Source organism: Tamandua tetradactyla, chromosome 13, assembly GCF_023851605.1.
Source record: "Tamandua tetradactyla isolate mTamTet1 chromosome 13, mTamTet1.pri, whole genome shotgun sequence".
NCBI lineage: Eukaryota > Metazoa > Chordata > Mammalia > Pilosa > Myrmecophagidae > Tamandua > Tamandua tetradactyla.
The window spans coordinates 12776336-12786639 of NC_135339.1; the positions used below are offsets into that span (position 1 = coordinate 12776336).

The 10304-nt window shown below is 36.8% G+C and overlaps 1 long non-coding RNA gene across 1 annotated transcript; it reads right to left on the reverse strand.

The window, feature by feature from the left end:
• Window positions 1-349: 349 nt before the first annotated feature.
• LOC143653027 (uncharacterized) lies at window positions 350-10257 on the reverse strand. Its single transcript, XR_013161032.1, has 4 exons — window positions 10195-10257; window positions 2292-2418; window positions 1659-1779; window positions 350-627 (listed from the first exon to the last, which is right to left on the reverse strand). It is a non-coding gene; the product is annotated as an uncharacterized LOC143653027 (long non-coding RNA).
• Window positions 10258-10304: the final 47 nt, after the last annotated feature.

Sequence of the window (10304 nt, forward strand, 5' to 3'; positions counted from 1 at the left end):
TGTAATACTGGTTATTACTCATTTTGTTTTTATTGTACAAATTAGCAAACAAACAAGCTGGCATTTGATATTTGACACATATGCATATTAATGTAAAGTTGCACATCAAATCTTCAGAATTGTCTGTGAGGAATGGGAGTAGGAACTGAAATTAAAAGGTATAAACACTTAGATATAACAAGACAGAAAGGTATATATGTATATATATATGTATATGTGTGTATATAGATGTGTATATGTGTGTGTGTGTGTGTGTGTGTATACACACACACTATATACACACAAGATATTGCAAGACCTTGTGTTAGCAATTGAGGAGTATGATTAACTCAACTGTCAGGACCTAAATTCTCCAGAATGTTAGCACTTTCTTAGACATCCAAAGGGTTTGTATCTTGGGAGCATCTCAGTCGAGATGATTTCAGTTGCAAGCAAAATAAAGCCTGGTTCAAAGTGACTTAATCAATAAAAAGTTTTATGATCACTCAAAGATATTTGGAGATAAGAGGTCCCAGGGACAGTTCAGTTCTCAGTGATATTGTCTGTCTGTTCTCCAATCTTCAAAGCCTTGAGTTTCTCCTCTATGGCTTTTCTGTTATGGTTGTAATAGATGTTATATCTCAGAACCTAAAAAGTAGGAAAAGGGAAAGATTCATTTCACACATCTCTCTCTTTTCACCAGAGGGTCGCTTTGCCAGAATGTCCATCCACCAGCATCCATACATCACCTTGGGCCTAACCCATTAGAGAGGAACCACCAGTGGCTCATGGTTCAGTTGAAAGAATATGAAATCTAATACACAACATCATGAGCCGCTCTGCTGGAAGGCTGGCTTTTACTACAAGGTAGAAGGTTGAGAATGGCTGCTCTGTAGATCACCAAAAGTATTTGCCACTAAGAGGATATGGAATGGAGTGTTTAAAAACTGGATTTCACCCAGTACTGCCTGAGTTTAAATCACTGCTTCAATCCTTACAACCTACAACCTTGGAGAAATTATTTAATCATGCTGTGCCTCACTTTTTCTATCTGTGAACAAGGAATACTAATATCCACCTCACAAAAACTGTATCTCTAATTAGTTTATATGATAAAATTATATAAGGCAAAATGTTAAAATAATCACTAACAAATAATGTAGAAACACAATGAATTTTCAGTGTTTGGGATTTCTACTAGAAACCTAGGATGGCCACTTCACCTGTCATGGTTATCCACAGATATCAGTGATTCTTACCCAGGAGTGCTTTTGCTCTCCAGGGGATATCTGTCAATGTCTGATGTTTTTGGTTGTCACAACTGGCTGGGGGTAGTACAGGAATTTAGTACCTGGTAGAGACCAGGATACTGCTAAACATTCTGCAATGCACAGGGCAATCCCCAACAGCAAAGAATTAACCAGCCCAAAATGTCTCTAGCACCAAGATTCAGAAACATTTTTACCTATGTAGTTGAGATTCAAATGGGTCAGAAAACTGAGGTGCTGATCTCTGCCTTGGAATATTATTGAGAAAATTAAAATCTAACATGTATGTAACACGGCAAATATGATTAGTAAATGGTTGACATTCCTTTGACTCAGTTTGTTCAAATATAAAATGTGGATAATAATGCTTCATTGTAATGTTGCTGTAGGGATTAAATAAAATATGCTTACTTAACATTTCCAGCACACAGTAGATAATGTTGAGTATCTTTTGCTTTCTGGTTTCCTTTCATATTAATCTTCAAAAGAGAGAACTTTGGCCCACTCAGGTGATTAAGCAATGAAGAAACCTCTGAGAAGACAATTTAGTAATGCAGTTCATACTAAAGCTTGGACCCTGGAAATTAAGAAGTACTTTCACAATTAAACAGACACAATATGTCTCTCAGGAATTGTATTAAATCAACCAAACTGTAGTAAGAGTTTGTACATTCAGTTCCAGCATCAGAAGCATGAATTAGGAGCAGATTCTCTTTTCCATTTGATTTTTAATAGGTCACTACTTCCTTAACAGCATTAATGACAATTTGTAACTTCAATGGTTCACATGCTCACCAATCAATGCATTGTAAACTCAATTGTGCATATTTAGAAGAAAACTCTGAATTTTTTCATGTAATTAGTCTTGGTGATAAATAGCATCCAGTGATTCATTTCTCTGTGTGATTTCATGCTGTGAACGTTAAAGGTTTCAAATATGGAGAACATCTTCTCTAAAAAGAAAATTGCACAGAATAGAAACACTATCTGGATGCTGGTTAAAAACAAATGAGACCCGGGCTAATAAACGCTTTAAAGCCTGACCTTGCAGATATCCTCATGCCTTGCACCATTTCCAACTTGACAAAGTGTAATGGTCAATATAACCGTGCTCAAATTCCATTACCGCTTAAAGATTTCAAAATTGTCAGAAGATAAAATGGAAGAGAACCTGTGCAACCACATGTGGGAAATAAAGATAAAAATTAGGTGAAGAATATGGAGATTAGCATTGGGAGGGAGGAGACGGAGCACTCAAAACAAAGCACCAGATTCCAACAGTAAAATGGAAGAGAAAACTCGTGGTGGTCATTCTAACGCCCTTGGAATCATGCCACTAGGGGTAATGAAATCAGTCTGGGCTTGTAGTGTTTCATTTTTGCTGTTTGCATTATGTTCTGTTTGCTTTTTATCTCCTGTAATGATTATGAAGCAAACGTCCAGTAAAAGGGAAACATGCAGAATACACAGCAAAGTGCCAGGTTGATATTAGTTGACAAAATAAGTATAAATGGATTTCTTCCTTTTCTATTCACCTTTGGTGCTATAGAATTTACACCATCATCATCACCATCATAAATATTTGTATACGTTTCTTTCATCAGGTATTCTACATTCTATTGTGTTTAAATATATTTCTTTCTTTTTTTTTTTTCTCAAACTCTTGGTCCTGTTTTTAACATTTGAGTTTTCACATGACCAGCCTTTGAAGAATTTGAAGAGAAAAGCCATATTCCTTGTACACTATCCTATCTCTTGATTGAACATTTCTGTCCTGGTGATATTTCAAGTTGCCTAACCATTCTGACCAAATTTCCTTCAAATTTTTTGAGGTAGTTTAGAATTTTTTTTAAGATAGTCAGGCTCAAAAATGAAAGCAATATTTAAAGGATAGTCTAGAGCAGTGATTCTCAAATTTAATATCAATATAATTCCCTTGCAAATCTTGTCAAAATACTGATTGCTGGCATCTGCTACACATGAAGATTGTAAGCCAGGGCATATAGTGATCAACCCGCCCCATTTGTCCAGGACTGAGGGGCTTCACAGGTTGTGAGACTTGACAGTGATAAAAGTTGGATGATATTCAGCAAACTCAGAGGGTTTGTCACAATAGCCAATGTTGGCTGGATCTGGGATCTAGCATCTTCTTATAATATACTACAAAGGTCTGTTAAAAGAAGCTGTTACAGGTGAGTTATACCATAATTGGGATAGCAGCTTTCTAGATACAAAGGAGAAATGTGACTTAACAGACTTTATTGGTGCATCTGGACCTTCCAATTGATTGATCCCTTTTTACGTTATATTGGACTCACTGCCATTAAGGACCAGCTGTAGTGGAAAGATGCCCCTCCCCTCTTATTACTTTTTTGCTGATAATGGATTTTTCTATTTATAAGTAACAAGATTCTATCCCTATTCTGCAATATCAGCCATGGCAGTCATCTGATAGTAATAACTTAACCATCTGCAACTGCAATCATTTAGTAAAGTGTTTGCAAAAAATAAATCATAAGATGAAATGCAAGTTGCCTTTCAAGAGCCTGTATTTCTCTAATTAATATTGCTTCCTTAGGGAGTTATAGGCTTCTTTTTGTGAGATGCATTTTACTGAAATTTTCTCTGGAACCACCATTTAAAGACCTGAGCATTGCATTTTTAGAAGGAGATAGCATAGTTTCTTCAGAAATGTCTCCAACCAAAGTTCACAACTTAGAAAACAGGAGTATTAATTTTAGAAGTAGAAGTTTAGGAAGTGTCTGCTTCAGGAGAGATAAAAAGGCTTCCTAATGCCTAAGGATGAAATGGAAATGCTTAGTTTGGTTTTACAAAGATCTCCATTGGTAAACTGATAATCATCCCCCAAGTCCCGCCCTCATCTCTTGGCAAATATTCTCCATTTCTTCCTTATGCATCAACAACTGTTCTTCAGACACTGCTGGCACTGTGTCTTGCTCATAGTAGGACCTCAACAAAAATGTACTGAATGGTTGTATACATTATGGCGAAGGAAATGAAGATTTTTGTTCATGATTTGCCCCCTACCCAGAATGTGCTCCTTATTCCTGTCTATGTAAATACATTTTTTTGACCAGAACATCATTGATGTCTTTTAGTTCTGATAGATTATGATTGAACAAATTATTATGCCAAATGTTCACACATGTGGTTCAGATACTATGTGTTTTTATATTTTTGTATAATACTTGGAGATACCATCCAGATTTTAAACTCCTGGTTAGAAGAGTCCACAGTGGATGCCGGTAGACTATTTAGACCATTTATCCTAGAACTTGTCCACGTTTTTGTTGGAAAGATGATGTTTTGTTGATGATTCCCCCTTACGTGTTCTTCCCTGCCCACCAGTCTTCTTCTTTTTTCTAGTTTTTGCATGTTCCAAACTTAAGCATGCTCTTGCCCAAATAACTATATGCCTAAAAACCCCTCCTTCTACTGCCTTCTCTCCCCACTCTACTCCTCAACCCAAATTCCTAATCCTTGAATACATAATTACAACAAAAAGGAGATATAAAGGAGATTGATTAAATTATCAATGTTCACACAAAAGCAATGGCATGACTGCAAGTACGCTAATTTTCAAAAGGTCAGTTTTTAAACCAAATATTTATCTAAATTGTAAAATTTCAAACACTGTGAATTGATTGTTTTCAAAAATTTTGATTAGCTGGAAGAATGAATATGTGCATGAGTATGTGCGTGTTTGCATACCATATAAACATTTCTGTTTTGCTATTAGCCAAGGCTAACCATGGTTTATATCAACTGAAACATGGTCACACATTTGTAAGTGTAAATTGTGTGTATACCCCAGGATAAATGAGAATAAGAATTAAGAGATGGCAAGAACGTGTACCAACAATAGAGATAATAATAGAGATAAGGTAGTAGAGATAAATCTTAAATGAACCTTCCATTAACTGATTGTCAGTGGTAAAGAGTAAGGCTTGCTATGTCTTGCTTTTATTAAAAAGTGAGATATTCAAAGAAATAAAATAATCACAGGAAGCTCCTTTTTTAATTCTTGGGAGGGCTCTGATGTCAGAATAAATTCACATAATTACCTACGTTTTCTAACTTTCTAAGTTCTGAAAATTGTAATAGATATCCCAAATGATGTCCCTGAGCTCCTACATGGGCTGTGACAATGAGACATTGAAATACTATGGATGAAAGCATTCTGTGAATTACAGTGCACTGTGCATAGTAAATTCTCTTCTATCGTAAGACCTTTTAATGTCCACCTATTTCCAACAACTAGGATTTTCCTGTATAGTAAGGATGCCTCCATCTTGAAATTGCCTAATATGGCTGAATGGCCACCATGATTTTTTAAAATGCTATAGGAAAAGTTCCTTAAAGAGTCAGACATCAGCCTAAATCACTTCCATACTTCATTCCACCTCTGATATTCCTTGATAGATTGAAACATGAGCAAGGAAACAACTATTTCAATAATTACAATCCTGGATATGAAGCTGATTTAACTTTATTTCCATTAGCAAACCACTTTCCTTCTGGGAAGCAATGGTCTTGACACTACCAGGTAATCCATCCTAATTCACTGAGTTCTCCATCAACTCAGGATGTATAAGTCAGTTTCATTTCCATGCTTCTCCATGCATGATCTTCTCTGCAAGTGACTAGACCTTCAAGTTGCCAACAAGTGGCACTAATTCCACTGATAACAATTAAAAAAGGGTGAGCCTTTGGGGTTGGTTGCACAGAAGGAGGTTGTTTAAAGAAGGCTGTTACTGTATACCGTACTGCCCCACCGCTCATGTATACATATGTTTCCATTGCATCAGCCACACTTAGTATTGCTGGAGATCAAAATGGATACATGTAAGTGCTTTAAGTATAAACTTGGTTCTGTATATCTTGTTCCGCTTTGGGGATCCTCTGTAAGACTGAGATGACCTTCTTAAAGGCCTAAGACAGGGAGCCCAGCATAGAACTCCCCCAATGGACCTCTCCTTGTCCCATCCCCAAAGGTGCAACACATACTGGTCAGAGCAGTGGAATACGGCCTGACTATCTCACTCTAGCTTTTCAATTATGGTTATAACAGATGCCATATTTCAGAATCCATTCTATTTCATGTGAGTCCTGCCACAGTGGTGCTAGGGGAGGGACTGGGTTGTAGGAAACAATCAAGGACTAGGGTAGCTGTTGTTTTACTATCAGTCAGAAGAATTTCCATTTTAAGAACCAGTCAAGCTATATTGGGGTACATCAGATAGGCATTAGTCTTGTTAGAACCATGGTGGTCTCTGGAGAGGTTCTGCCGCCATCCACTACTAAAACCCAGAGAAATTTTTGATGTCCACTTCCAGGGCACTGTGGAGAATAGGGGTATGGTTTGTGGATTAACTGTAATAGACATAAGTATAGAGGAATTATAGCACAGACTTGCTTCCACATCCCACACTGTCTAACAGTGTGACATTGAGCAAGTTGCTTCACCTCTCTGTCCCCATTCCATTATTTGTAAAGTCAAATAATAATAATTCTATCTATATATTATGGTGAGGATTAAACTAGTTAATAGGCATAAAGTAGTTGGAAAAGTACCTAGCACACAGCAAACACTGTGCAATACAGACTGCTATTATGACTCTGTCATCTTTGCCCAAAGGTACAAGTAACATTTACAGAAATAAGAAGGTTACACTTTCTCTGGTAAGCCTGCACTACCCATTATACATGTGTATAGTCCCAAACTTTGATAGGCATTTACTGTGTTTCTTCTCTTACTTATTCATTACTGGCAGTTAGTACATTGGAGAGAGAAAAGCCAAATTTTCACATAACTCTTATCTTCTATGTCTTCTTTAATTCATTTCAAAAATCTATGTTGACACCTTTTGGGAATTTGAGCTATTCTTTGTCTTCTGGATCAAGGGGTGGAGAAAGCTCTATCTTACTGTGCCCGTGTGACCATCTAAGGAGCCTCAATACCAGGATCATACAGACTTAACCTCAGAGTGTAGTGAATCAGTGTATTGAATGGGGCTCTGTCTCCACAAGTAGGGGATTTCCTTCATGTAGGCTCCATAGACATGTGTCATCAACTAAACAATGGTGTGTACAAATGACACAGACATGGTATCTCAATGTGGTAGTAATATACATTTCCCTAATGGCTAATGATGTTGAGTATCTTTTCACATGCTTATTGTTTGTGGTAGTTAGATTCAGTTGTCAACTTGGCCAGGTGAAAGCACCTAGTTCTGTTGCTGTGGACATGAGCCAATGGTAGGTGAATCTCATCTGTTGCTAATTACATCTGCAGTCGGCTAGGAGGCGTGTCTGCTGCAATGAGTGACGTTTAACTTAATTGGCTTGTGCTTAAATGAGAGAACGCAATGTAGCACAGTCTAGCAGCTTGGCATTCCTCGTCTCAGCACTTGCAGCTCAGCCTGGGCCCTTGGAGATGGAGAAAGAAATCACCCCGGGAAAGTTGTTGGAACCCAGGGGCCTGGAGAGAAGACCAGCAGAGACCATCTTGTGCCTTCCACGTAAGAAAGAACCTCAGTGGAAAGTTAGCTGCCTTTCCTCTGAAGAACAAACAAAATAAATACCCTTTTATTAAAAGCCAATCCCTCTCTGGTGTGTTGCATTCCGGAAGCTAGCAAACCAGAACATTGTTCATTTATGTATGTAATATAAATGAGCTGTTGAAAGGAATGAAGTTCTGCCATAAGCTGCAAAATGAATAAAGCTTGAAGACCTCATGTTTTGTATCTTTTGAAATCATTAAGATACAAAAGGACACATTTGGCATGACTTTATTAAATAATTATAATAAACAAATTAACAGAATCAGAAACCAAAATATAGGTTACCAGGGGCCAGGGCGTGAGTAAGGAATGGGCAGTGAAGGCGTAATTGGTACGAGTTTCTGTTTGAGGTGATAGAAAAGTTTTGGTAATGGGTGGTGGTAATGGTAGCAGAATATTGTGAATGTAATTAACACCATTGAAATATGTATTTTAATGTCATTAAAAGGGGTGAAATTTTAAGCTGTATATTTGTTACCAGAATAAAAAAATTGTAAAAGCCATAGAATTCTATGATGCAATATGTGAACCTTAATGTAACTTATGGACATAGTTCACACTACAACTATAATAATGTTTCATCAATTATAACAAATGTACCATGCTAATAGAAATTATACATGGTTTTTCGGAAAAACTACAACTTCTCTCATGAAAAAATACGTTTTAAAATGGCATGTCGATGATCTAAACAGATATTGGCATGCCACAGTTCTCTGCCCCATCCTAAAGCAACTTTCCCAGTAGTTTTGAATGTTCAGTGGTTTGGGTTTGTTATCTTTTCTTATGTTTTCTAACCACAAATATTACAGAATCCTCATTCCTCCTAGTTTCTGAAATAATTGAACAATAACCAGTAAAGTCGTAGGTGAAGAAAGAGTTAAGAGATGCATAAGCTGGACTTGGAGACAGTAAGAAAGGATCAACAGACCTAGATCAGTTATTATTAGTGTATGGATTTCTACAACCCTCCAAGGGGGTAGATAAAGAGTAGTCTGCCAGAACCCATGTTAATTTAAGGAAACTAGGGGACTAAGTTATGGAGATGCTCAGTGAATTAGAGGGAGAGAGATTATGGAGAAATAAATTTGCTTTTTGGCTTCTTTAACCTCAAATGCCATTAGTTTAAATATGAGTTACTGAGTTTCATCAGCTCGTGCTTTTGGGTGGGAGATAAAATAAAGCATCAAAAGATTTGAATTTCCTTGGCAGTAAAACTAAGGAATAGAAGGAGATTGACATTGATCTCTCCTCAAGAACAGAGCATATATAGGCATTTTGTGACATTTACAGTTGTTATGCATATTTTCTTCAAAAGTGCACAAAAACATATGCTACCTATTGAGTCTATTGTTGAATTAGATGTTTTTCTGAATGGTCATAATGGACGTGATATGACCAGGTTTGTTTGCTCTTATTTTATCGAGCCTCAGATAAACCACAGCTGCAATGCCTCCACCTGTGTTCTCTGAGCTATGGCATACCACTATCCAGCCGGAATTGAACTTTGAGTCTCCTGAATGCTATTTATTACTTGTTTCTGAGTTAGTGATAACAGTCAACCTTTGATTAGAAAAGCCAAATGAAAGAAGCATTTGTAGTGATTAAAATGTATAGAATTAAAACACTGCAGTTTTGTCGATGGTCCTGATTCCTACATTGGTTCACTAGATACAGGCTTTTTATAGTCCTAAAACTCACCTTCCATCTCTAGGGCTGAGGCTAATCTATGAAATCTGAGCTTGGGTCAAATTATTGATAGTGTCGTTCTAGCTCCAGTTTCTATGGTTCTATGCATTACAGTAAAATATAAATTTTATTCAGAAACTGAGAAATAAATTTTCATCTAGGTTCAGACATTGTGAGGGGGCTGCAGATGACATTTCACCTTCCTTGTCTATTGCTTAAGAAAATATTTCTGGAAAACCACCAATTGCTGAAGTGGCAATCTATTCTGAAACTTCATGAGTATTATTTGCTCAGTGTAATAAAGCTTGGTGCTTCATATTGTTCAAATAAAGACAGTTTTATAGCATGATTTTTTAGATGGCCTTATGGAGATATAATATTTTTGGTCCAAACATCTACAAGAAGATGCAAGAGTTCATTGTTTAGGGCTTGATGGCGTTTTGGCTGGCAGGTTCCTTTATATCACAGTGTATTAACTTAGCATGTTAATGCACAGTTCATAGATTTTTACCTCTCTCTTTCCATTTTATTTATATTCTTGAATATCTACTAGAGCTTATTATTACGTCTCTAAATCTCAAGATCATAATGCATGCCAACCGTCTCACTATAAATCTAATCTCCTAAAGTCTGTTTACTCTGAGAAGGGTTTCTGTACCTTGAAAAATACTTACCTGAGACTGTTTAAACTACACAAAATGGGACAATGGGAAATGATTGGTCTGTAAAGGTTTTTGGAATTTTCCTGCTATGATGTCATTGTTTAGCATAATATCATATAATA